This window comes from Mesoplodon mirus (assembly GCF_964341445.2).
Source record: "Mesoplodon mirus genome assembly, chromosome: 10".
In the NCBI taxonomy this organism is placed as follows: Eukaryota; Metazoa; Chordata; class Mammalia; order Artiodactyla; family Ziphiidae; genus Mesoplodon; species Mesoplodon mirus.
The window spans coordinates 57226494-57253916 of record NC_138986.1 but is presented as its reverse complement, the minus strand read 5'-3'; the positions used below and the strand labels follow the sequence as shown (position 1 = coordinate 57253916).

Below are 27423 nucleotides of genomic sequence, written 5' to 3'. Positions count from 1 at the left end.
CCTTCTCTCATCCATGCACACTGTGAGCAGACAAACACATCTGCCACCAGACAAAAACAGAAACCAAGGGTTTCCCTGGTGGTGCAGTGGTTGAGAATCCGCCTGCCAATGCAGGGGACACGGGTTTGAGCCCTGGTTCGGGAAGATCCCACATGCCACAGAGCGGCTGGGCCCATGCGCCGCAACTGCTGAGCCTGTGCTCTGGAGCCCACAAGCCACAACTACTGAAGCCCATGCGCCTGGAGCCCGTGCTCTGCAACGGGAGAGGCCACTGCGATGAGAAGCCCACGCACCTCAACAAAGAGTAGCCCCCACTCACAGCAAGTAGAGAAAGCCCGCACGCAGCAACGAAGACCCAACGCAGCCAAAAATAAAATAAATGAAATAAATAAATTTTAAAAAAACAGAAACCAAAAAGACCCCAAAGTCTCCTCCAAATTAATTGCACAAATAGTAGAGAAGAAGTGAAAACTTTTATGTTGACAACACAGAGCAAAACCACTATTGTTCTGGCATTCAGAGCCAGCATTCAGAGAGCCAGCTAGCTACTTGCCTACCAATCCTAAAGTGAAACCTGATTTCTGGCCCTGCTCTGGCCGTGTATTCACAATTTCCACATAGGAGAAAGAGCTGGAAGACATCCTACTTATTAAAAGCAAAGGAAAACCACATCAATGACCAGCTCTTTTTATGTAGGAACATACAGTGAAGAATCAACAGGCAAATCAGGAAAATCACCATTCTGAAAGAGAAAGACAAAGAAAAACAGAGTAACTAACTCCAAAGGAAGCCATTAAAATTCAGGAAATAAAAAAGGACATTTTTAAAAAGCACTCCAATTTATATACTCCAGTATTCAGAATATATTGGATCTATAAGATACAAACCAAATATTCTGAAAAAAGAGCAACCACAGAAGAAAATAGAGTTCTGAGACACTAAAAACATGATTACTTAAATAAAAAATTCATTGGAAGTATTGGAGATAAAAATCAAGGAAATCTAGAATATAAGATATAAAGGCATAAACAGAAAACATGAAAACAGATAAGAGTCATGGAGAGCCAATCCAACCAGCCAATTCAATCAGTAGAAGAGAAAGACTTTTTTAAGTGAGAAAAAAAATCAAGAATAAAATCTATGAATAATAGTAATAATAAACCTGCAAATTTTCCAAACATAAACATTTTACCAACAAAGGAATAAAAATAAGACCTACTCAGCAGCACTGGATCTAGAAGACAATTATAGAATACTTTCAAAGTTTTAATGATAGATATTTCTCAGTCTAGAGTTCTGTACTCATTCAAATTATCGATTAACTACAAGAGCAAACTAAAGATATTTTCAGATCAGTAAGGATGGGGAACTACAGAACACTTTCCTCTGGTATGATCTTTTAGAAAGTTACTTGACCAAGTACTCCAGCAAAATAAGGGCAAAAACCAAGAGGAGACCATGGAATTCTGGAAAAAGTGTATCAATCCTAGAAAAAGGCAAAGAAAAAAATCATGGAAGAGTGCCGTGCATCGTCTAGAGAGGAAGCAGTGTAGATGGGAGCACAAAGCTGAAGGGTTCAAGGAGCAAGTCTTAGAGGAGAAAATGCTGGGGCGGGGGCAGGGGTGGGTAGAGGGGGCATTCAGTAGAATTGATGGTAAGGTAGGGGATTTGAAAAAAATGAAGTTGTAGTAAATCAAATGGTGCAAGGATACAATGTAGACAGGGGTAGTTCCTTAAAAGAAATTCAGAAAAGGTACTATCAGGAAAAGGATCAAAACAAAATGTATCCATTATACTTAGGATTGGGAGGAAGAAAGAGAGCTAACAAAGGAGAAGAGTGGTCAAAGAGATAAGTGATAAGCAAAGATATATAGAATTATTTTTTTTAAGTAATCAACAAGGTTAATTCCTGCTCAAAGTCAAGGAGAGTAGAGACTGGATAAATGTCCTTGGAGATTTAGGTGACTGATGAATTAGAATCCCTTTTATAACCTGATAAAGATGGAATCATATGGAAATGTAAGCGAGTAAATGAGAAGTGGGAAAATGAAAACACTGATGATAATCATTTTTGTCTAAAAAAGCAAGGCAAGACATGAAGAAATATTAGGGTCCGAGAGAGACTTTTGTCTGTGTGTGTTTTTAAGATAGAAGAGGAGGGGCAGGGATTGATAAAGGGAAAGAACCTATAAGAAAGAGATGAGCTAAGTAAGGAAATAAGGAGGTAAAGGCAGACAAGGATGCACTGAAGACCATGGGTGAGGTTTTTCTTTATCTTGGTAGGAGGATGTTTTTCTGTGAGATAGGACAGAAGAAGTAGAAGATGCTTGAATATACAGGAGTAAGTTCAAGGTATTGAGGTATGTATAGCTATAATAATTTCCAAGTTGAACATATGAAATGAAAGTTATGCATCTTTCAGCAGCCTTGAAATTATGAATTGTTCAGTGGATGAATATTTTAAACTATTTCGTATAAGATAATAAGATACATTAAATTTTCATAAAATATTACAAAATACAGACAAAAGCCAATTTCAAGGATGCAGTCAAGGTTAGGTATTAAAAAGCAACACCACTCAAAGTCAATATAAAATATGCAATGAAAACTACTATTCACCCGGTTCTTATTGGCTGTTTTAACTTGATATCCAGTTGGTTGCCCAAATGCCAGGTGATACCCCGTGGTCAGTGTGAGAATGCATTTGAGTATATGTTTGTGTGTGTGAATGGGACTTTGGGGAAAAAAGATTAGAGGCAGTTAGCTTCAAAACTAATTTTTAACTAGTCTTTTGATAGCAGAAGCTAGGTCTGGTTGTCTTATACAAGCAAATGATCCACCCAAAGTTTGGGGCTGAAACATGTTTATTCCTTAAAGTACTGTGTGGGAAGGGAAGAATCATTCTGTGCTAACTGTTGCCATTCTGTGATTACCCCCATGGATAAGGTGGGAAATTGCTTAAGCTATATATAATGAGACCCAGAATTACAGTAGCTTAAACAATAGACATCTCATATACAGGATGCATGGGTGATCCTAGTATGTTGTACTTTCTTTCTCGATTTATTCATCCCGGGACACATGCACCTTCTCATTGCTCTGCCATTTCTAGGGTGTTGTCCTCATTTAATAGTCCAAGCTGACTCACAGTCGTGACCATATTCCAAGTAGCAGTCCTAAGGAAGAGGAGGAGCCAAAGGACATCCCTTGGGAAACTGAAAGTATACCTATCACTCACAGTCACATGGCTGTACTGAGTTGCAAGGGAAGCTGGGAAATGTAGTATTTATTTCAGGCAACCCTGTACTAAGTTAAATAATCAGGAGGTAGGAAATATTTGGAGGCAAATGTTTCACCCAGAATACTTTCCTTCTTAATTAAAGCAAATATACTGTTATTAAACAGATAAGAATAGCCTCTCTTCCCTTCTTACCAGAACTGAGCCAAAGGGAACAGAAGAGAATGTCAAGAATAACTTTTATCTCTTTCTAGCACATAAAAAGTGAGCTAGTAAAAAATGGCAAAATGAAATCCTGAACAGTAATTACTTTAAGGATTAATTTTTCCTGAAGTTTAACCTATTCTTAAGCATGTTCAATGTGGTCAAAGTGACGTTTTCATTTATTCTACCCACACGAAAGTAAGGATATATCACAGAATCCACACTTTGCTAAGCAGTGTGAAACATTCCAAAGAAACACATGATATGATCTCTAGTCTCAAGGAACTTAGAGGAATCTACAGTTTGGGTAGAAGACAAATTTAACACTCAAGACGCTTCAAGAACAATTAAGTGCTGAGTTGCATGATACTTACTTTATGAGTGCAAAAGGAATTCAAAGTAAAGATAGGCCACCTCTGGATACAAGACATTAAAAACCTTTGTGGAAATAGTGAAAACTGAACTGGGCATATAAGAATAGGTAGAACAGGGCCTCCCTGGTGGCGCAGTGGTTGAGAGTCCGCCTGCCGATGCAGGGGATACGGGTTCGTGCCCCGGTCTGGGAGGATCCCATATGCCGCGGAGCGGCTGGGCCCGTGAGCCATGGCCGCTGGGCCTGCGCATCCGGAGCCTGTGCTCCACAACGGGAGAGGCCACAACAGTGAGAGGCCCGCATACAGCAAAAAGAAAAAAAAAAAAAAAAAAAAAAGAATAGGTAGAACAAAATGTTTCATATGCAAAATTATGAAAGATTTATTTGTAGGATTAATCCTAGAGAATAAACACATACTGAATTCTAAAGTACAAGCTGTTGCTGATGGTAGCCTAAAGGCTAAAAATGACTGATTTGGTCATCTATTAACAAGTGCCATTTCTGTTTTTTGCTTTATGTTGTATCCACAAGTACTAACAGAATGCCTGACACATATTAGACACCAAGTATCTGTTAAATAAACACAATTTTTCTTTTACCCTCAGTATTTTTTTTATTATGTGACAAAGGACTTAACATTTTTCTATTGAGGTATAGCTTTTTTAAAAAACTGAAATGTAGGGCTTCCCTGGTGGCGCAGTGGTTGAGAGTCCACCTGCCGATGCAGGGGACACGGGTTCGTGCCCCTGTCTGGGAAGATCCCACATGCCATGGAGCGGCTGGGCCCGTGAGCCATGGCCGCTGAGCCTGCACGTCTGGAGCCTGTGCTCCGCAACGGGAGAGGCCACAACAGTGAGAGGCCCGCGTACCGCAAACAAACAAACAAACAAACAAAAAAACCCTGAAATGTACCAAAGTGTACAAATCTTAATTGTACAGTGCCATATACCACCTCATGTAACTACTACCCAAATCAAGTTGTAGAACATTTCTAACTCTACCAGATATTCTTATGACCCTCCCAGTCAGCACTCAAATCCCCTCACCCCACCGCAGCCACCCCAAAGAAGCCACTATTCTGATTTCTATCAACATAGATTATATTCCGAGTTTTAAAATTCATATAAATAAAATAATATATCACACAACATTTTTTCAGGTTTTTGCTACCTTGGTCTTAATTTGTGAGGCTTGTTGATACTTGAAAGAGATTTCCACCCTTCATTTTAAAGTCTTTTCTTATGGAAAAACCATAGAAAAGTATGGAAAAGGTGTTTAGTAGGTAGTAACATACATTAGAGTTGTCATTGGTCTTTGAACTTCAAAGACAGTTTGTGCTTACTTTAAGTGTAGGCAAGGCCAGCATAACTCCATCCTGCACTATTATAGTATAGCTTGGTAGTTCCAAAATGACAGTCAAGTTAACTTGCTGTGACTTTTTTACTCAGACAAATCTGGAAATCCCCTGTGAAGTTTAGGTCAACTACAAAGTTAGAGGCACCGTCCTTATACAAAAACACCCTCACTTCTGACACCAACTGCAAGTTTGCAGGGGTATGGGTGGGGGGGGTCCCCAAACTACCTCAGTTTCAATAATTTTCTAGAAAGACTCATAAAACTCACTGAAAGCTGTTATACTCATGGTTATGTTTTATTAAAGGGAAAGGATACAGATTAAGATTAGTCAAAAGCAGACACACATAGAGCAGAGTCCAGGAGGGTTTCAAATGCAGAGTTTCAGTTGTCTTCTAGCCACGGAGTCAGGACATGGTACTGTTCCAACATTGATGTGTGACAACATGCACAGTGTACTGCCAATCAGGGAGGCTCACCTGAGGTTGGTGTCCAGAGGTTTTGGGGGGGCCTTATTATGTAGGCTTGATTGATCACCCAGTTATTTAATCCCAGTTTCCAGGTCTATGGATACTTTGTGACTCAAAGCCCCCACCCTAACTCACACAGTTGGACCTTTGGAAGGGCCAGCCCCCAACCTAAGACTGTATGGGTGTGGCCAGTCCCCACCCTAGATTATATTGTTAGACAACCCAGTAGGACCCAAGGCCCTCAGGCAAACGACAGATACTGTAAGGCTGAGGGCAAAGGCCAGGTTTTCTCTTTGGGCGAGCCCCAATTCTTTACTACATAACCCCTAAATCTTCACTGGAGAATTTGTTGTTTCTGAAACCTGAAGTTAAATTGTTTCTTCAAAATATTTTTTCTCAATGATTAATTTCATGAGTTTGTATTTTTAAGGATTCTGAATTATTATGAAGTATCTCAGCATATTTGACAAGAGAGTTAGGATTGGAGCAGGATCACTAACATTTTCTTTCTCCCTAATTGTCCAATATATATAAATACGAGGATTCTACCAAGATTACGGACTTGTACTTTTGAAAGTTGGGCAACAGCTACACAATAAAACTGAGAGTTTTCCACGAGCAATACCAGAACTGACAATACTAAAAAACAAGGCTGAGTTAGCAACATTTCAGTGATTTTGAGGCTTGGGGATTGGGTAAGACTCCCCTAGAAAGAGTGTAAACTCCCAAAAACCTCCATAAAGAATGGTGAAATTGTCTAAAATCGTCCCTATATTTTGAACATTTTTTCTTTACATGAATGTGTTGAAGAATTGTCTCTGAGGAACTAATGCCATTATGGCTTAAAATGAAATTAAAAGATTTAAAGAGTTAAGGTGCCACTTATTGTTTATGTCAAATTTCTGTTTAAAATAATTTTTATTACTATTTTGATAGGTTTAGCTCTCTTCCTAGTTTAAAATGAGTTGTGATTGTTTTGTTCTTGTTAAGATATAATAAGATACAAAACAAACTGAAACAGGCTGAAAACTGAAACACCACCTTAGCAGGACCAGAACAATTAAAGTCAATCAAATCACAGGTCGGGCAGGCAGATATTATAGTCATTGGTCAGGAAGCTCAAGGTTTAAGTCATGGATAAGATTCCGATTTCAAAGGCTCAAGAGGCTCAGACTAAAAGCTATGTTTAGCTAACTCTATAGGTTGATTCAAAGGTTCATTCAGCCTTTCATTCAAATCATATATTGTGTATTGAATACCTACTATGGGTCAGCAGACACATTAGCAGAGAAGACAAACACTGTTGGCTTTTAGGGATGACAGCTAACATTCATTGCCCATCTATCTGCTCTTTTGCCAAGCATTGTGCTAATAAGCACTTCTTCCAGAACTCTATAATTCTCACTTTTATTATCTAGATTTCACAGGTAAGGAAATTTGAGTCTCTAAGAGGTTGACAATCTGACTGAAAGAATGCGTCTAAAGGCCTCTTGGCGCATCCTCCAAAGCTGAGCTTTCTTACTAGCAAAAGGCCCTCGCGGGTTGCGTAGCCTTCTCTTCTCTCACTTTCAGTTTCTGTGCTGGATACAAGAGCCCCATCTTTTGGCAGGGTGTGGAACTTCATAAAGGAGGACTTGACCTGGGGACTGATGACAAAGGTGTCAAGGGTTACCTCATTCCCTTCTTTATTGAATGGTTTATCATCTAGAATCCTAGTATTTTCTAGACCAGAAGAAGGGACTCGTTTTGGTTATAGCTCTGTCTGTTGGTGTTTATGTTGCTATTATGCAGAAGAAAGATAGAAAAATAGGGACAGATAATTAATTTTAGTATTAGTACTTAAAATATATATCGAAGGTTGCTTAAAAATAAGTTCTTCGTTTAAAATGTTCTTCGTTTAATATGGATTTCATCAAGTGCGTCATTTGAAAATTTAAAATCTAGGTACAATCAATGTACAATGATAAAAATTGTCTGCTTGAACATAAAGCCTAGATTTACACATCTCTGAACAGACCTGGTTATTTAACAACCCCTAAAGTGAATTTTACAAAATAAATTCTGACATATACTCTCTATGGGAGAATTTCTCTTTTTAAGCTTTCACAGAGACACAGCAAGAAATTATAAACACATATATAAGCAAAACAAGTATAAACAACACTTTTTTATTAAGTGTGTAACACCAATTATAGTGTTTCCTTTTATAAAAGCAACAAGAGTAAAATATCCTCTCATAGTTTGAAACTCTGGAAATAGACAACCATATCCTAAGTGTGTTGAGACCACGTCCTACAGACATGAATGGGGGTTACTAATGCCCACAACTGACACAAGTGCCAGAAGCTGTCTTTTTCTGTTTAGCCATCTTCTAACCTAAATGAACCAATTCAAATTCCCACACTCCTCTGAGGAAGCCAACATCTAAGGTATTATTTTTATTTAATTAGTTATGTTTTTAAATTGTTAACGCAGTAATTTATTGAAACCCATTTATATAAAATTCATTTATGTGTTTTAAAGACAATAAAATGTACATAGTCCTCAATATTCAGGCAATCAAATCCATTCTCAGAAGTGCTTTGCAAGAAGATGGACTTCGTTGCACAGCCCCACAAAAGATCTTTTTGTTTATACTCCTGAAGATGAGATCTCAAAACCTCTGCAAAGAGTGAAGAGATAATTAGCAAAGAACTCCAGAATGTGATGCCTCATCATAGAGGTGCAGCGCAAGTGAGGCTTCAGAGGCATGTGCGTGGAGGGCGGTGAGAAGAGCCAGGGCCCCAACGGGATGGCCCCACCTGCAGTGCACAGCCAGCATGGCCTCCAGGGCCCCTTCCTCCTCTTCAACTTCTGAGGCTGGCATTGCTCCTGGAGGTTCAGGCTCCGGAAAGGCATCTGTCACTTTACTAGATTCTTGACCTGAGGGCTGACGAGCAATATTTACTAAAATTCTGATTTAATCTGCAACTGGAGCAAGCATAGCTTTTGACATAGACAAAATGAAACCTTTTTTTCTCTCACAGTTCGTTTAAATTTTATTGGAATGGATTACTTGTTCCCGGAGGAAAACTCCCATGAGATTATAGTTTTATTGTTGTTGTTTACTTTTAGATAATGTAACTTTCCACTGTCATTTTAGATCACAAACGCTATTGTGATTCAGTAGACTAGTTAATACTAGACTATTCACTAGAGTATAAAAATGAAAGTGAAGAATTGGACTTAGTGTAAATTCTTCTCCCTTCCACCAGCTTACTTAAGCCTACTTGGAGCCGAAGGCCTGAACTGAAGAAGTGGGGTGGGCCTTCTCTCTCCTTTCTCCGTATGGCAACATCCTCCCACCCCACTTAGCGTTGTCATTTCCAGGGACACACACATGCCTTACAAGCTGGGGTTTGAAAGGAGGTCAGGAGATGGAGGAAATTTCTTGCTTGGCTACACAGCCTGGTGGTTTCCCTCTCTGATTCTAAAAGCAGGGACCCTGGCAGGTCCTGATTAAAGGCAAATGATTAAAGCAGACTCTTTCTGTTGGGGGGCACTTTTGAGGACTCTGAAGGTTCTCAACTAGATGCTCCCAACTCCTGCAGTCCCCTGACTGATGCATCTTTCCTTCCTCAGACCCTGGGAAGCCCGCTGTGCACCTCTACTTTCTTTTTGAGGGAAACCTCTTTCTCCTCCAGATGGCTTTATTGGACAGACCCCAAGATGACCCACTCTAGCTCTCTTCTCCCTGGCTTATGCCCCTTGCCCTGATAAGGTTTGGGAGTGAAGGCCAGTCCTAAAGCAACGGCACGCTTCTGGCTCCACCAAGTAGTCAGTCATGCTCTTAGCCTCTAAATTTCCTGGAGTGGAAGTGGAATCACATCTCAGTGTACAGTACACTTTAAGCATTTTGGGACATCAGTACACTAGTTCTTTGCATTTTCCAAACGCAGAAAACACATTTCAAAGCTCTCCTCTGGTCCCCTGGCAGTATCCCCACTAGACGTGAGATTCTATTCCCTGCAGGGGGTAGGTGCCTACAACATAGTTGCAGTTCTCTGAAGAAGCTTCTTTACTTTCTCTGACACTTGTTTATATCCTAAATCTGGTTGAAGGCTCAGAGAATCATGTAATAGTTTCTTTTTTTGTTTTTTTTAACAAGTATTTATTAGGAGAAAAAAGTACAGTACATGTGGATAGATACATGGGCAGACTGAGAGAGAGAGTCCCATGTGATAGTTTCTTGAACACATTTCCTTTGTAAACCTGCCTGTGGAGAGGAGAAGGTATCTCATACTCACTTGGGTATCCTGTCATCTGTTGGTGCTTCAGTAGAAACTACGCCAGAAAGAATCCCATTTTGAGATCCTCTTAGAAATAGAAGCACAACGAATAAGGACACGTTATAGAACCTAGGTGTGAGCAGCATTAGTACACATCAGACCAGGGTCTGAATATTTCTTAAATTTGTGTTGTTTTTTTCCTTCTCTCTATTACCACCATCTCTGTTCAAAACTTCATAATCTCTTACTAGTACTGTTGCAGTCACTTGTCTCTGCCTTGGGTTTTACCCCTGTCAAATGTCTTCTTCATAATACCACCAGATTGTTTGACCTAAAATGCAAATATTACCTTGTCACTGATCTGCATTAAATCTTTCAAAATCTTCCAATAGCCTTGCCCTAGAAGCATGCTTCTCAAATATTAGAGTGCATACAAATGATCCGTGAATCTTGTTAAAATGCAGATTCTAATTGAGTAGGTTTGGAATGTGGCCCCCACTTCTACAGTTTTAAAAAGCTCTGAGGTAATGCTGCTGCTGCTCCAAAAACCACACTTTGAGTACCAAGGCCTTAGAGTTTTGGCTTCTTAGTTGTGCCATTCAAAGACCTAACTGAACATACCTGATTTTATTTCTTATCTCTCCATATGGCCACCATTTATATTTCTCAGAAAAAAATTGTTGTTTCTTGTCTGATGGCTGCTGTAACAAATTACCACAAACTGGGTGACTTAAAACAACAGATATTTTTTTCTCTCACAGTTCTGGGGGCCAGAAATCTGAAATCAAGCTGTCAACAGGGCACTGCTCCCTCCAAAGGCTTTGAGGGAAAATCAGTTCCTTGTCTCTTCCACCTGCTGGTGGCTCCAGGAGTTCCTTGGCTTGCAGCCTCATGGCTCCAGTCTCATTGCCTCCCCCTCTTAGGTCTCAAAACCCTCTCTGCCTCATATCTATAGGAATGCATGTGATTGCATTTAAGGCCCATACAGATATTTTATGCATGAGCCCTAAATCCTTTATTTAATCACATCTTCTGCCATATAAGACAATATCCCCAGGTTCTGAGGGTTAGGGTGTGGACATGTCTTCTTGGGGAGTCTCTATTCAACCTACTACGTGCCTCTTTTTAGAGCACATGGCATCCTGTGAATCATAGCTTTATTGGAGGTTTGTTATGTGTCAGCCTAGTAGCATTTTACTTATGTAATAAAAATATGACTATACCCTTTGAGCAGCCTTTTCTCTTGCACCCAGCCTACTCTGAGAACAGACTCAGCACTTCTTCTGGCATTCCCTGCAAAAGCAAGTCCAACTTCAAAAACATTGGCTAGTAATGTAAATGTTATGAAGTTTTCTTTGGGAAATGTACCTTGCACACAACAGAGCAAACTTTAAGCAACCTTCTTAATTAGATATCTCTTTTCATCTCTCATTTCAAAATCTCATTCTTCTTCCATACAGACTCTAGATCTTGTTTTCATCTCTCCTTTTGCCTACACTGATTCCCAAGTCCCTTTATTGTAATGGGACATTTTGTTACAGTACCCCTCAGTAATACAGAATTATTAAAGCTATAAGCTTTAATTCATTTCTTTAGACTTAAATTCCTTCATTTATTATAATCATCAACAACAAGCCTAGGAGGTAAGATTTTGTGGAGATATAATAATAACTTACCTAATGTCATATAGTAGTAAGTAGTAGTACTAGATTCAAATCCAGATTTTCTGGTGCCAAAGTCTATGATTTTAACCATTATTAAAATAATGGTTAATTTTGACATCGTATTGAGATATCTATTCTGTGCTTGGCTTCTAGACAAATGTTTCCAAAAAGAAGTCTCTCACTCTGGGTCCCCTAGAAGAACTAATGAATCAGAACCTCCGGGAACTGGGCCAGGTCCTACATTTTTAACAACCTCTCAGGCAGTTCTTATGCAGTCACTTAAAGAATAAAGCCTGTGGTTGATTTCTCTTTGTGGTTATTTATCTTGTCATCAGTAACTTGCATAGTGCCAAGTTCAGGGCAAGTATAAAAGTGTGTTGAGTTAAACCAAATTGACTTCCTGACACTCATCAGTGAAGACTGCTTTCAGTATCTGAGGTGGAAATGAACCTCCAAGTGAAGGTTAAGTGCATTAGCTGTACGATTTTGAATGAATCAAGACAGAAAACTTACAGGTTATGAGGTACTTGGAAATCTTGAAATGTATTGTGCTTGTATGGTATTAAATCTAAGTGAAACTTCAGTTAATCTCAGAGTTTGGACCTCTGTGCTAGTTGCATTTTTGAATGACCTTCACTCCAAAAGAGGCTGTATCCAAAGGGCACTCACTCTCTTTTCCCGTATCTTTTCTCATTAGCAAATTACCGTCAGGGAGGTAGGTCTGCAGAAGAACTCTGCTCACATGGTCTGGATAAGGAAATGATATTTTTCAATAAATTACTCCCTCCACAGGAGAAAAATAAGCACTAAATTGACAGTGTGAGGCCTCCTAAATTGTGGACTATAGGTCATAATTCAAGAAATAACACATTTCATTAAGAAAGAACCTGATGAAACAGCTGAGTGAAGCATCACAGGTTCAAACTCTTCCCACCTCCACATTCCTTCCTCCACCAACCTGAAAACCAGATCTAATTATATTTCCTCCTTTGGGGTTCAGAATGAGTATGGGCAGACCATCACACCTTCCCACACAGTAACATACCAGTAAGATACATGGATGTCATATTTTCATTGTATTTGACAATGAAATTTTCATTGCGTTTAAACCCTTGAATTTCTTTTTTTTTTGACCCTTTAAAAAATATTTTATTTTTTAAGAGCAGTTTTAGGTTTACAACAAAATTAAGAGGAAGCTATGGAGATTTCCCATAGACCTCCTGACCCCACGCATTCGTAGCCTTCCCCATGATCAATATCACTCATGAGAAAGTAAAATTTTTTTTACCAAGAATGAACCTCCACTGACACACCACAATCACCCAAAGTCCATAGTTTACCTTAGAGTTCACCCTTGGTGTTGTACCTTCTATGGGTTTGGACAATAGTATGATGACATATATCTATCATTATAGTATCATACAGAGTATTTTCACTGCCCTAACAGTCCTCTGTGCTCTGCCTATTCATCTCTCTCCCTGCTATGCCCTTACAACCACTGATCTTTTTTACTGTCTCCATGGTTTTGCCTTTTCCAGAGTGTCATGTGGTCGGAATCATAGTATATAGGCTTTCCAGATTGGTTTATTTAGTACTATGCATTCAAGTTTCTTTCATGTCTTTTCATGAGCTTGATAGCTCATTTCTTTTTAATGCTGAATAATATTCTATCGTCTGGATGTACCATAGTTTATTTATTCATTTACCTACTGAAGGACATCTTGGTTGCTTCCAAATTTTGGCAATTATGAATAAAGCTGCTATAAAAACCCTGCATATCAGGTTTTTGTGTGGACATAAATTTTCAATTCCTTTGGGTAAATACCTAGGAGCGAGACTGTCAGATCGTGTGGTAAGAGTATATTTAGTTTTGTGAGAAGCCACCAAACTGTCTTCCAAAGTGGCTGCACCACTTTGCATTCCCACCAGTAATGCTACCAGAGTTGCTGTTGCTCCATATCCTCACCAGCCTTTGTCGCCAGTGTTCAGGATTTTGGCCATTCTAACAGGTGTGTAATGGTATCCTGTTGTTGTTTTAATTTGCATTTCCCTGATGACATGCTGTGGAGCAACTTTTCACATGCTTATTTACCATCTGTGTATCTTCTTTGGTGAGATGTCTTAAGATTTTCGGCCCATTTTTTAATCAAGTTGTTTGGTTTTTTACTGTTGAGTTTTAACAGTTCTTTGTATATTTTGGGTAACAGTCCTTTATCAGATGTGTCTTTTGCAAATATTTTCTCCCAGTCTGTGACTTCTCATTCTCTTGACATTGTCTTTCACAGAGCAGAAGTCTTTAATTTTAGTGAAGTCCAGCTTGTTAATTATTTCTTTCATGAGTTGTCTTTGGTGTTGTATCTAAAAAAGCATCACCACACCCAGCATCATGTAGGTTTTCTCCTTTGTTATCTTCTAGGAGTTTTATAGTTTTGCATTTTACATTTAGGTCTCTGATCCATTTTGAGCTAACTTTTGTGATGGTGTAAGGTCTGAGTCTAGGTTCATTTTTTCACGTGTGGATGTCCAGTTGTTCCAGCTCCATCTTTGTTCCATTGTATTGCCTTTGCTCCTTTGTCAAAGATCAGTTGACTGCATTTATGCGGGTCTATTTCTGGGCTATTTGACCATGGTTTTTATGAAAGAAACAGAATTACAATCTTAACTGCTCAGCCTCCCGTAGCTTCCATTGTCCATTGCCTTGGACAGTTGCTGAACAGAGTCAAACCTGAAAGTGGGTACCAATTCACTTTTCATGTCTGCAAGATTCTGTAAAACACATCATTCGAGTTAAGTTTAACAGAAGCCTGGTTAGCTTCTTCAGCGTCTAATTAGGCACAAGAGAATCAAAGGGCAACAACCAGTCATTGTTTAGGAGGAAGGAAAGGGAAAAAGAATTGTTGCTGCTGCTTTTTGAACTTGCAAAACTTCTATCTTTAGTTGACTCAAGACTGGTGGGCCCAGCTGTGGGTGCCTAATACTACGGGCTTTTGGTCCAACTCAGAGAATGAGTTTAGTCGCAGACTGAAATTAGGAACACTGTGCTAAGCCCCCAGGTTGCCAGTTCAGTGCCTCTTCTCCCTGTGCACTCTGCATCCCCCTGCTACATTCATGAACTGCCTTTGCTGACTCGCCTGCTTCTCGTGCTAGACTGTGGGGAGCTCTTTGTTGCTGAGTCTGTCTTTTTCTGTGTATCCCCATGACTAGCATTGTGACTAGTACATAATACGCAATTCAGGTTTTTAAAAATTGAATACTTTCTTTCAACCTCTAAACAACTTCTAGTGCCTTTCACTGATATTAGGAGCTGTGAATATAGAAAAATATAGTACCATCTGTAGTGGAGGAAGCCTATCTTGGTGGTTAAGAACATGACCTCCAGTGCCGTACTGCCTGGGTTCATACCCAAATCTGCCTCCTATTAATCATGTCACCTTGAGCAAGTTCCTTGAGTGCTCTGTGCCTCAGTTTCTCACCTGTAAAATGGGGATAACAACAGTATCAATCTCATAGAGTTGTTGTGAGAATTAAATGAGTTAATATATATATATGTAAAGTGCTTGGAACAATGCCTGGCACATTAATAAGTGTTATCTGTTATTATGATTATTATGATTATTATTGTTATTATTATTCAAATAAATTGGTGGAGAGCAAACCCTTGAATTTCTAAGATGTTTTTTAGTTGCTTTCAAATGAAAGACAACATTCCCAGGTTTTAATGTCTTTGGTTTAAAAAAAAAAAAAGGTTTGTTTACTCAAAACTTGAAATGTTTCCCGTCTTCTAACATTTATTGTTTAGTAGAGGAAACTGGAGCAATCCAATTGCCCCTGTCATGCAAAGAAAGCATTTTTCCTCATACATTTTTGCCCATTTTAATTAGATTATAAAGGAATTTTCCTTTAATACACTTTTTCTAGAATAAATCTATGTGGAGATTTCTTTTGGATTTTTTTCTAGGGAAGCTCTGGGCATTTCTTATCCATATACTCACATCTTTACTTAAGGGATTCTTTCTTCAGCTATGTCTTTAATTATTATTCAAATTATTCTAATTTCTTAATTGAAAAACATCTAAAGTTCTTATATTGGATTTTTATTCTGTCATATTTATCAACTTCTGCTTTACAGTTTTTTAAAAATCTATCCATCTATATATTTATATGTGCATATATATGTATATAACTGGAAGAGGTTAGACATTCAGTAGTTCCTTTTCTGCTCTGTACTGTGCATGTTAATGCTTCTGTTATATTATTTATTCCTTTGCATTATTTCTTTATTTTACCCAGTTCATCTTATTCTCTTCTTGTTTTAATGTCACACTGTTTTCTCCTAATGGTCTACTCTTCTATGATATAGGTCAGGGACTTGTCAGACTGAGTATGTCTACTGCTTTTCTAAAATCATTCAGTTTTCTTGATGAAGGTGCCAAGAAAATTCAATAGGAAAGAGTCTTTTCAGCAGATTATGCTAGGACAATTGAATATCCACATGCAAAAAATGACACAACTCCTATGTCACGCTATACACAAAAATGAACTTAAAATGGATCACAGACCTCACCTAAATGTAAAAACTAATATTATGAAACTCTTAGAAGAAAGCATAGGGGAAAATCTTTGTGATTCTTGGATGTGACAGAAAAATACAAGGGATAAAAGAAAAATTGATAAATTGGACTTAAAATTAAAAACTTCTACATTTCAAAAGATACCATCAAGAAAGTCAATAAGCAATTCATAGAATGAGAGAAAATATTTGCAAATCATATATATAATAAGAGATTTATATCCAGAATAGATAAAGAACTCTTACAAATCAATACTAAAAAGATAGATAATCTAATTAAAATGGGCAAAGGATCAGAATAGATATTCCTCCAAAAAAAATGCACAAATGGCCAATAAACACATTTAAAAAATCATTAGCTATCAGGGAAATACAAACAAAATGACAATGAGATGTCATTTCTCGTCCACTAGAATGGCCACAACAAAAAAGTAAGGTAATAACAAGTATTGGAAGATGTGGAGAAATTGGAACCTTCATACACTGCTAGTGGGAATGTAAAATGGTGCAGCTGCTTTGGAAACAGTTTGGCGGTTCCTCAAAAAGTTAAGCATTGCGTTAGCATATGATCCAAGAATTCCACTCCTAGATATCTACCTAAGAGAAATGAAAAGTAAAAATGTCCACATAAAGACTTGTGCATGAACGTTTGTAACAGCATTATTCACAATAGCCAAAAAATGGAAGCAACTCAGATGTTCATCAACTGGTAAATGTGTTAAAAAAAATACAGTGGAATACTCTTCAGTAGTAACAGGCAATAAAAAGAACAAAGATGTGCTGATACATGATACAACGTGCTTGCCCAGGGCTGGGGGCAGAGGGGTGGGCTTGGGAAATGACTATATATGGGCATGTGATTTTTTTAATAATGATGGAAATGTTCTAAAATTAGATTGTAGTGATGGTTGTATATGTAAACGTAAAACATTTATTCATTCAATTATTTCAATCAATTAATTTTATGATATATAAATTGTATTTTAACAGAACTATTAAAATCACCCAATTCTTTTGTATATAATAAATAATTTTCAGTGATCCACGTTTTTTAACATATTTTTTAAAATTAACTCATGTATTTATTTATTTTTGGTTCGTTGGGTTTTTGTTTCTGTGCACGGGCTTTCTCTACTTGTGGTGAGCTGGGGCTACTCTTCGTTGCGGTGCGCAGGCTTCTCATTGTGGTGGCTTCTCTTGTTACGGAGCACGGGCTCTAGGCACGTGGGCTCCAGTAGTTGTGGCTCACGGGCTGTATAGTGCACGCTCAGTAGTTGTGGCGCACGGGCTTAGTTGCCCCACGACATATGGGATCTTCCCGGACCAGGGCTCGAACCCGTGTCCCCTGCACTGTCAGGTGGATTCTTAACCACTGTGCCACCAGGGAAGTCCCAGTGATCCACTTTTGTTGAGTTTAATTTTTTTTTTAATTTCTTGAAGTCCCTCTCATAGATACTTTGTTGATTTTTTTACCTTCATCTTCAAACAAGGAGAGTTCTACTCAACAGACAATGGTAAGACTTGCTATTCACTCTGTATCTAGTTAAGGGCTAGTCAAATTTTCTTCTCAGTTTATGCCTAGATATCAGGTTGATATATACAACTTCTAGTAAGACATTCAAGAGAAGATGTGTAGTGAACATGCTGTTGCCCTGCTCAGAACTTCTTTCTTGGTTGGGTATATCCATCCCAGCTACTGTGAGTTTTGGATGCTAAGCACTCACAACTGCAGCCTTTGGAGAACAGCCCCCACTTAAGTGGAGTTGCCATACCTGGGAGGTTACACCTACTCACACACACCCCCCACCCCAGGCATGGCCAGTGGTCACTTTGTACTCAAATATTCTTGCTCAGGTCTTCCAGCTGACACCATGTGGAGCAGAGATGAGCCTTCCCCACAGAGCCCTGCCTAAATTGCAGATTGATTGTCACTTTAAGCCACTAAGTGTTGGAGTGGTTTCTTATGCATCTATAGATAAGTGGAACAGGATCTTAAATGGGGGAAGGGATAGGAAGTAAGTGATGACTTTCACTTAGAGCTCTGTGTAAAAACAGGAGAAGCCAATCATGACTTTTTTAAGTTAGAAGTTTATATTTTATTAACTTGGTAACATTCATTTACTATCCAGCATTCTTTGGGCTTTAGGTCATGGAAATCGAATTCAAACTATATTAGGAGAATATGGGAATTACTGGTTCTTGTAATTAATGGTTGTGTTGAATGACCAAACCATCCAATAGACATGAAGGAAATGGCCTCAAGAACAATGAGAAATAGGGAACTGAATGGTTTTGGGACTCCCTCTTATTTCTTCTTTTCTCTCTGCTTCTACTTTCCTCTCACCCACTGTTTCTAGTTTCATACACATGGCTTGGAGCATAACTTCTTGACCCTCATAGACTGTGGTCTCTGACTCCCACCACATAAAGGAGACTGATTCTCTTATTTCTAGTTTGAAAAATCCTGCAAAAAGACTTTGAGTGGCTGACTTTGGTCAGATACTCTTTCCTGGAATGATCATTTATGGTAGGTGATAGAGGGCTAGGCCATCATGTCTGTATGTATGTGTCAATCAATCAATCACCTATTAATCAATTATCCATGCCTACACTCTCTAGATGGGGGAATCTCATGCCTCTAACCATCATTTGCATGTTGGTGGTTCCCGAACTTTCCTAGACCTGACCCGATCCCAACTCCAAAATCTTATATCCAAATGTCTATTTACCATTTTCACTTGCGTGTCTAATAGTGACTTAGTCATGACAGGCGAGGTAGCAGTCAACCCCCAGATTTCAGTGGATTAACATAACAAATGTTTATTTGCTCATACAAAGTCTGCTGTGTGTCTGGGCAATTCTCCAGGGCAAATGTTCTTCATGTGACAACTCAATAATCTAGACTGATGGAGCCTCCACCATCCTGCAGCTGCACCACTTGAAACACGCAGCCTCCTTGAGCAGTGAGACAGGAGAACAGAATGCTTCACGTGGGGTGCGACACTATCACTTCAGTTTACAACTGTTGACCCAGAACAAATAGGCTGCCAGATATTTCTCCAGCAAAAATGGGTTTATTCGGGATTAGCAGAGAATTGCCATTCAAGGTCTGCAACCACAGAGAGGCATGCGCAAGTTCCCGGATACACGGCAAGGGAAGGAGGACACTTTTATGTAGAGGAAAAGGAAGTTGGGAGGGCTGCAGTAAACAGAGTTTGACCTTTCCTTGGCTAAATCCTTGCTAGAAAAGGAGAGAGGTCTTTCTTCTTCCTGTTGGGCTCTGCTCTCATCACAGGGCATGAGAGTCCCAGCTCTAATTGAGGTTTCTGTTTATTAATTTTTTACACAACCTATTAGAACTGATAATGTAGCCCCAGGTAGGTGTAAGGTGGTGGGGAAGTAAAATCCTGCAGTGTGTCCAGGAGAGGAGAATAAGACATGAGTGAGAATTATAAGTCTCTTTCACAAAGAAGCACCTCCTTAGTTGTTTCTATTCCTACCACCTGCCCCCCTCCATCTTTGTTGTATTGGTTATCACAATAAATGACATTTATTCAGTTTCTCAAGCTAAAAATTTTGGGGTCATCCTCAGCTTCCTCAAAGCCCACATCAAATCCATCTGTATAAATGTTCAGTCCTGTCAGCTGGCTCTGCATTAAAGATATATTCACAAGAGACAGAGTTTGCTGAAATGTTCCATATTAAAGGAGCCTAAAGAGACATGACAACTAAAGGTAATACGGGATCCTGTACTGGAAGGGAACAGTGCTATAAAGGACATTACTAAGTCAACTTACAAGATTGGAATACAAATGGTAAATTAGATAAAATTAGATACTGTGTCAATGTTAAATTTACTGAAGTTGAATTTGTGAAATGCACATGGAAGAATTTAGAAGTAAAGGACCATGATATATGATGAATATAACTTACTCTCAAATAGTTCAGAGGAACTATTTGAATGAGGCCTGGGAGAAAGAGAGAGAGACTGAGAGAGACACGGAGAGAGAGAGAGAGAGAGAGAGAGAGAGAAATGATAAAGCACGTGGGATATAATATTAGCAACAGGTGAACCTGGTAATGGGTACATCTGTAGGTTTCTGTATCTCCAAAATCTAACCACACCTTACCACACAGTACAAAAACAAGCTACCTCCAAGCCACCGTCCTCATTACCCTAATTCTACTCTTGCTCATTCCACAGTCTACTCACCACACAGCAGCCTGAGTGAGCCTTTGACTTTTCAAAGTCATTCACAGTTAAAGAAGGTCATGTCACTATGCTGTTCAATGCAATGGCTTCCCACTGCATGTATAATAATATCTAAAGACCTCGATGGCCCAATGTCTTGCCCTTTAGTTACCTTTTTGATGTTACCTTCTACATTCACCCTCTTCTTCCGTCTCTTTGCTTCAGTCATCCTGCCTCCTTGCTATTGTTGAATATTCTAAGCAAGTTCCTGCCTCAGAATCACCACTCCAAATTTATATTCATTAATACTCAGATTGTTTTGTAGTATGGTTGATATAAAAATCTTCGATGTTATTTAAAAGAAACTTTCAGTATTTTTTATTTTGCCATAAGATTTTAAAAATAAAGCAGGGCTTCCCTGGTGGTGCAGTGGTTGGGAGTCCACCTGCCGATGCAGGGGACACAGGTTCGTGCCCCGGCCCAGGAAGATCCCACATGCCGTGGAGCGGCTGGGCCTGTGAGCCATGGCCACTGAGTCTGCGCGTCCAGAGCCTGTGCTCCACAACGGGAGAGGCCACAGCAGTGAGAGGCCCATGTACAGCAAAAAAAAAAAAAAAAAATCAAATAAAAAATATAAGCAAATGAAAACTAGGTCACAGCTAGCAGCCGAAACAATATAGTGGCAATAAATCTGAAGATATAAACAATAAAAAATAACCATTTTCATATTAGAATCTTCTTTCATTTAACCTGCTACAAATGTTAATACTATCATAACAATTCATTTTACTTCATCTTTTTAGCACTGATGTTTAAAAAATTCTTTTGGGAAAAGACCATATTTTTAATACTTCCTCTCAATGAAAAAGGTCTATCCATATATTCAATCTTATGTTATTGTATTTTATTGAAGTTATTTGTTGGAAGAATAAACTATTTCTCAAAGGAAACAAATTATGTATTATGAATAGTAAAATAATCATACCTGAATGTTTCCACTGAATGTGTATTAATTTAATAAAATTGCCCATGTAAGCAGGCCTTTATCAGCCTGCCACTATGAACTCAGGGGAAGGAAAACTACATTTAAGGAATAAAAGGTAAGTGAATGCATAATCAGAATTTAATTTTGTGCAGGATTTAAGTGCATTCAAATTAGAAACCAAAAATGGCATATCAAAAAGCAGAAAGGCAAAATCTTTTAGCGTTCTGTGTGAGAACACTGAGGATTAGAGAAAAATTTCAAATCACAAATGAAAATTGCAGGAGGATGGGGAGGGATAGAGTTAGGGGATGGAGGTGGTTAGGAGGTCACAGATAAGAGATTTCCCTGGAACACACTCTATTCTAAGCTATGTTGAATGACACTCTATTCTAAGCTGTGTTGAATGACACCTTCCTTTATTATGCTAGCATGGAAAGACTTTTTTTTTTTTAGATACATGAAGTTACAGCTCCATTTCCCAAAGATACTAGATTCTTTGAATTGCTTTGTTTTAGATGTATCACAGTGGAACAGCTAAGCATTGATTCTGTGAAACTGTATGTTATGTAAGCTCATGAACTCATCTCAATTAATTAAAAGTTAAATATAAAAAAAATAGGTGAGGGATATACATTTCATTATAAGAAATATGATTAATTGCCCAAACAACATTATAACACCAAAAAATAAAATATAATTCATTATTAGTCTTTCTTTCTGCCTCTCTATAAAACCACATTTTTGTTTCTTCAGTATTCTCTTATCATTTTTGCCCACGTATAAAACTCTTATCTAGTTGTAGTTATGGATTCAGATTTTAATTTTTTAAATATAAGCATTTGTGTACTTGGTTTCTTGGCATTCTAAAATATCATTTCAGTCAGTGCATAATATTTCATCAAGAGAATGCACAATAATTAACCCTTTCATCATTTGTGAATATTTAAGAGGCATGTATACCCTTAATTTTTTTGTAGTGTAATGATTTTTCATTTAATTTAATTTAATTTTATTGGCCACGCCACACGGCATGTGGGATCTTAGTTCCCTGACCAGGGATCGAACCTGCACCCCCTGCAGTGGACGCGTGGTGTCCTAACCACTGGACCACCAGAGAGTTCCGAGTGTGGAGATTTTTTAAAAACATAAACCTAATCTGTGCAGTTTGAATTAATTGCAATTTTCAGTTTGGTGAGTAAAGAGTTGGTTAAAGCAAGGTTAGGGATTCTACAGAGGGCTGTTGACACAAAGGGGGAAAAATCAATCGGATATTATATTTTTTTCATAGTGAAATACAAAATATTCAATTATTTTAAAAATTCAGAACAAGAAAAATAAACATCACTTAATAATTAAGACAAATACTCCAAAGTATACTTTGGTTACTTAAAACCTTTGAAAATTGAGGAGAAAGGAATAAAGGGAGGCAGACAAGAGTGAAGTGGAGATGGGTGCACTGTAATCTCTGCTTGTTTTTCCTGTCTCTTCTTAGCTGGAAGATTGTATCCATCACCCATAGAATTCAACCTATATAACTGTTTGGTACATTTCTGCCTTTTGAGAAGAGGGAATGGGAAGGCCCTAAGTCAAGTCAGCTGCTGTCACTTTAACTTTGCAGCCTCCTTCTTGCCCCTGATGTGTTGTCTGGTTCCCTTGTGCATGAGTCTCAGCCTTGTGTCCTAAGACAGGTATGCTAGCTCCTATGGGGCTGGGCTTCTTCCCGGTTTTTTGTTGATTCAGTTCTACCCTTAAGAGTAGATTTCTATTATTAGCTTCAGGATCTTTTGGATGATGGGTAGATCTCTGGATCTTTTGTTATTATATTCTGTACATATACTGGAGTTCCCATCTACTGTTGAATTTTCCAGTACTATAACTGACATTAACCTTTCCTGACCATTTCGGGCTGCTCAGGTCTAGCAGCTCACCTGCCCTGCCTGTAGATGGATATTTATTGAGTCTTCAGATGCAGGTCATGTCAGTCTAGTCCATCTCACTGCCCGCCAAAACCTAGGGACAGCTCAACAAAGCTCAGTATAGAGTGGTGCTTAAAACCATGTTAATTATCTGTTTTAAACATTTAAAAACTATACAACAGGCAAACTTTTGGAACCCCTTTTAACAATAGTTTGCATAATTAACCATATTATTAAGCAGAAAGTCAGCTGCAAAAGCTCTAGTACTGGACAGGATAGTTTAATAACTCATTTTAAATGATATGCGAAAGGTTATCATCCAAGTGTTAAGAGTCAAGGGAAGATGAGAGTAAGTCACATATGAGAAAAGGACACAGGATTTAAAATCTGAAGGACTCCCTCCTTGTTCACTATGACAGTGGGCTAGATAATTAACAACCACGAGCCTCAGTTTCCTCATCAGCAAATTGGTGATAATAGCCATTTGAAGGGCTGAGGGAGGATTAAGCTAAATAATGTAATGGGCTTTTTGATAGTTTGTTGCATATAAGTAATACTTTTCCTATGTACAAGCTCTGTGAAAAGGTCCTAAGCATACCTGGGGCACATTCTGAACTTGTCAGGCTGTGACCTAGGGAGCCATTCATTTATGCACTAAATATTTTTCAGCTTTTCAAAAATATACTCCCCATTGTCAAGTGGCTCACCATCTGGTGAACCTGGGTTGGGGGAAAATCCTTATAAATTGGACTAGAAGGCAAATATGAACCATCCCCCTGAATGATGTAACTTGTAAATGCTTAGTGTATTGTTTTGGATCAGATGACAAATTAGATTCAAAGAGTTGATATTATCTATATGGTTTTATTTGCTCTGGGCATTAAAGCATACAAAGATATAAAGAGGAAGGAAAGAAGAAAGATCCAAGCTGACAGGTATTGATTGCTCTGATTGTGGAGGGAAAAAGGACTGCTGGAAGGAGGAATTTTCTGCACCTAATTTGAAAGTCTAAAAGGCCAAAGAGATACCTCTCTCTGTGTCTTTATTCACTCAGCAAACATTTCTGAATCCCTTTTCTCTGCTTTGTCTTCTGTTAGGTTCCAGGAATTCAGAAGCATAGTCTCAGCCCTCCTGTGTCTGACTGAGAGGCACATAGGGAAATCACCACAATACAAGGTGTCAATCAAGGTATGTACAAAAACTGTGGAAGCACGGAAGGAAAACAGTCAATTTTATTTACCAGGGTCATGAAGGCACTTTGGGTCTTAAAAAGTGATCTAGATGTCACCAGAAATCTAAGAATTTTCCAGACAGATGAGACTTAAGTAAAAACATGGCATGTGAAGAAATTATGTGACATATGTAGGAACAGTGTAAGATATGGGAGAGGGAGGAGGGGAGGATTAGAGTCAGAGATATAATTTGAAGTAGTCTAAGTGAGTGGTCAGCAAACTCTGGCCCATGGGCTAGCCCACCAATTGTTTTAGTAAATAAAGTTTTATTGGAACACAGCCACACTCACTAGTTTAGGTATCATTTTCAGCTGCTTTCAAGCTATTACAACAGAACTGAGTAGATGTGAATGGGAACATATAGTCTGCATGCCAAAGTATTTACTATATGGCCCGTAACAGGAAACATTTGCTGAATCCTGGTTTAGTTAATAAACGGTAAAGACTAAACTAAGGAAATAGCATGCAATGGAGAGAAAAAGGCAGATTTGTGAAGCATTTTAGAGAGAAAGGTTTTTTTCCCCCAAAGAATATATTTACTTTTATTGCTCTTTTTGCTTTTTATTACTACATATCCCTATAAGAGATATTTATTGTAAACAATTTAAATAATGCAGTGTGTATAAAATAGTAGAAAAATTCAAATAGCAAAACAGTAAACAGAAAGTGAATGTCCTTAGGGGCAACAATTGCTAACAGTTTGAGTTACATTTTTTTCCAAGGCTGTTTCATGCATATATATTTATTCATATTCGTTTGTTTGCTTTTATAAGTGGGGTCATTTTATACAGACGATTCTATAATCTGCTTTTATCACTTAACAGTATACCACAGAGCTCTTTCCATGTCATGATATATACGTCTATCTCATGCCCATTAACAGTCTTATATTTTAAACATTCTTTTGTAGAAAAGTCCAATTAATTCATTCTGAAGATATTTATTGAGAAATGTAGTGTGTATCTATGCAATTGTCTTCCTAGTGCTCCCATCCATGGATCTTCTGAGAACTACTCCCTTTGTCTCCAGTTGTATACCATGACAGCTGTCATATTAGTAGCTGTTAATCCAGTTTCTTGGCCTCCATTCTTTGGTTCAAGTGCGTGCATTTAACACAAGTCAGCTATGGCAGAAATAACTAATTGTCACTAAAATTTGGGTTTCCAGTTTCACAATATAGTTGGAGAAACTGAAGCACAGGTCAAATAATGTCCAGATACTAGAATGTGTTTTGCAGAGAATGCCAGCTCTCCACCAAAAGCTGTTCTCCCTTTCTTACTGGGTATATAGACAAACTATATTTCCTAGACTCTTTTGGTTATATGTGGTCGAAGAAACTAAATGAAATGTGAGTGAAAGGAATGCACTCCATTATATTAGTTATGTCTTGCTGTGTAACAAATTATAGCCTAAAAGAACAATAAACATTTCATAAGGGAAAACATGCATAAGGGAAAACACTCTGCCATGTGAACACTGCTGTCACTGGTGGCTTATTAGCCACCAAGCCACCAAGACCTGGCCCTACCCAACAACCTAGAGGTGCCAGTGCTGGGATGTTTCAGGCCAGACAACTAACTGGGGGGTGGGGGGTGGGGGACATAGCCCCACCCATAAGCAGAGTGGCTGCCTAAAGACTAAAGAGCCCACAGCCACCTCTGGACATGCCCCTAGACACAGCCCTGCCTACCAGAGGGCCAAGACCCAGCTCCACCCACCAGTGGGCAGGCACTGGCCCCTCACACCAGGAAGCCTCCACAAGCCTCCAGACCAGCCTCACCACCAGAGGGCAGACACCAGACGCAGGCCAGACCCTACCCTGGAGCCAGCAGGGCCCTGGCCCTGCCCACTAGACCAATGCAACCTTCGGGACACTCCCGACCCTATACCCAACTGTGTCAGGAACTGACCCCTTCCCACTAATGGTCTGAAATGAGCTCTGGGATCCCTCAGCCCTGCAGCTAGACTCCAGGAACCAGCTCTGCTACCAGTAGTCCAGCACTAACCCCAGGATCTGTCTTCACCGGCCAGTGAGTAGGCAACAGCCCCAGAGTCTCCAGGACCCTGATTCTGTCCACCAGTGAGCCAGCGACCAGCCACCTCATGACCAGGCCCCAGTAAACAGCAGCCAGCAGCATCCATACAAGGCGGGGCCTGGCAACCAACCAGACTGGGGGCCAACCAAGCCTACCAGACTGCCCACCTTTTGGTGAAGGTGTTTAGAAAATGGAATTCTCATACACTGTTCCCAGGTATATAAAAATGGTACAGGGGCTTCCCTGGTGGTGCAGTGGTTGAGAATCTGCCTGCTAATGCAGGGGACACGGGTTCAAGCCCTGGTTTGGGAAGATCCCACATGCCGTGGAGCAACTAGGCCCGTGAGCCACAATTACTGAGCCTGTACATCTGGAGCCTGTGGTCCGCAACAAGAGAGGCCGCGATAGTGAGAGGTCCATGCGCCGCGATGAAGAGTGGCCCCCGCTTGCCACAACTTAGAGAAAGCCCTCGCACAGAAACGAAGACCCAACACAGCCAAAAATAAATAAAATAAAAATAAATAAATAAGAAGACCCCAAGATCACTATTAAAAAAAAAATGGTACAACCACTTTTAACGACAGCTTGCCAGTTCTGAAGAAGTAAATATACACTTTCTGTATGATCCAATAATTTCATTTCTAGGAATTTACCAAAAGAAATTAAAACAGGTTTCCACACAAAGACATGTACACAAGTGTTCATAGCAATATTATTTGCAATAGCTAAAACTTGGATACTGCTCAAATGCCTATCAAAAGGTGAATGAATAAATAAATTATGGAATATCTTACAGTAGAATACTCCTCAGCAATACACTTGGAATTACACTTGGTGATATCTGCTTCTCCAGCAGGGGTAAACATAGAAGACAGTAGGGTAGAAGACAATTCAAAACAAAACAAAACAAAAAACAACAACA

At 39.0% G+C, this 27423-nt stretch overlaps 1 long non-coding RNA gene across 2 annotated transcripts in view; it reads left to right on the top strand.

Annotated features, from left to right (window-relative positions):
* Nucleotides 1-27423, top strand: part of LOC309811241 — a 42366-nt gene that overhangs the window by 3432 nt on the left and 11511 nt on the right. For both annotated transcript variants that reach the window (XR_014295123.1, XR_014295124.1), the window contains exon 3: nucleotides 24331-24421. This is a non-coding gene — a long non-coding RNA (uncharacterized lncRNA). The remainder of the gene's footprint in view (nucleotides 1-24330; nucleotides 24422-27423) is intronic.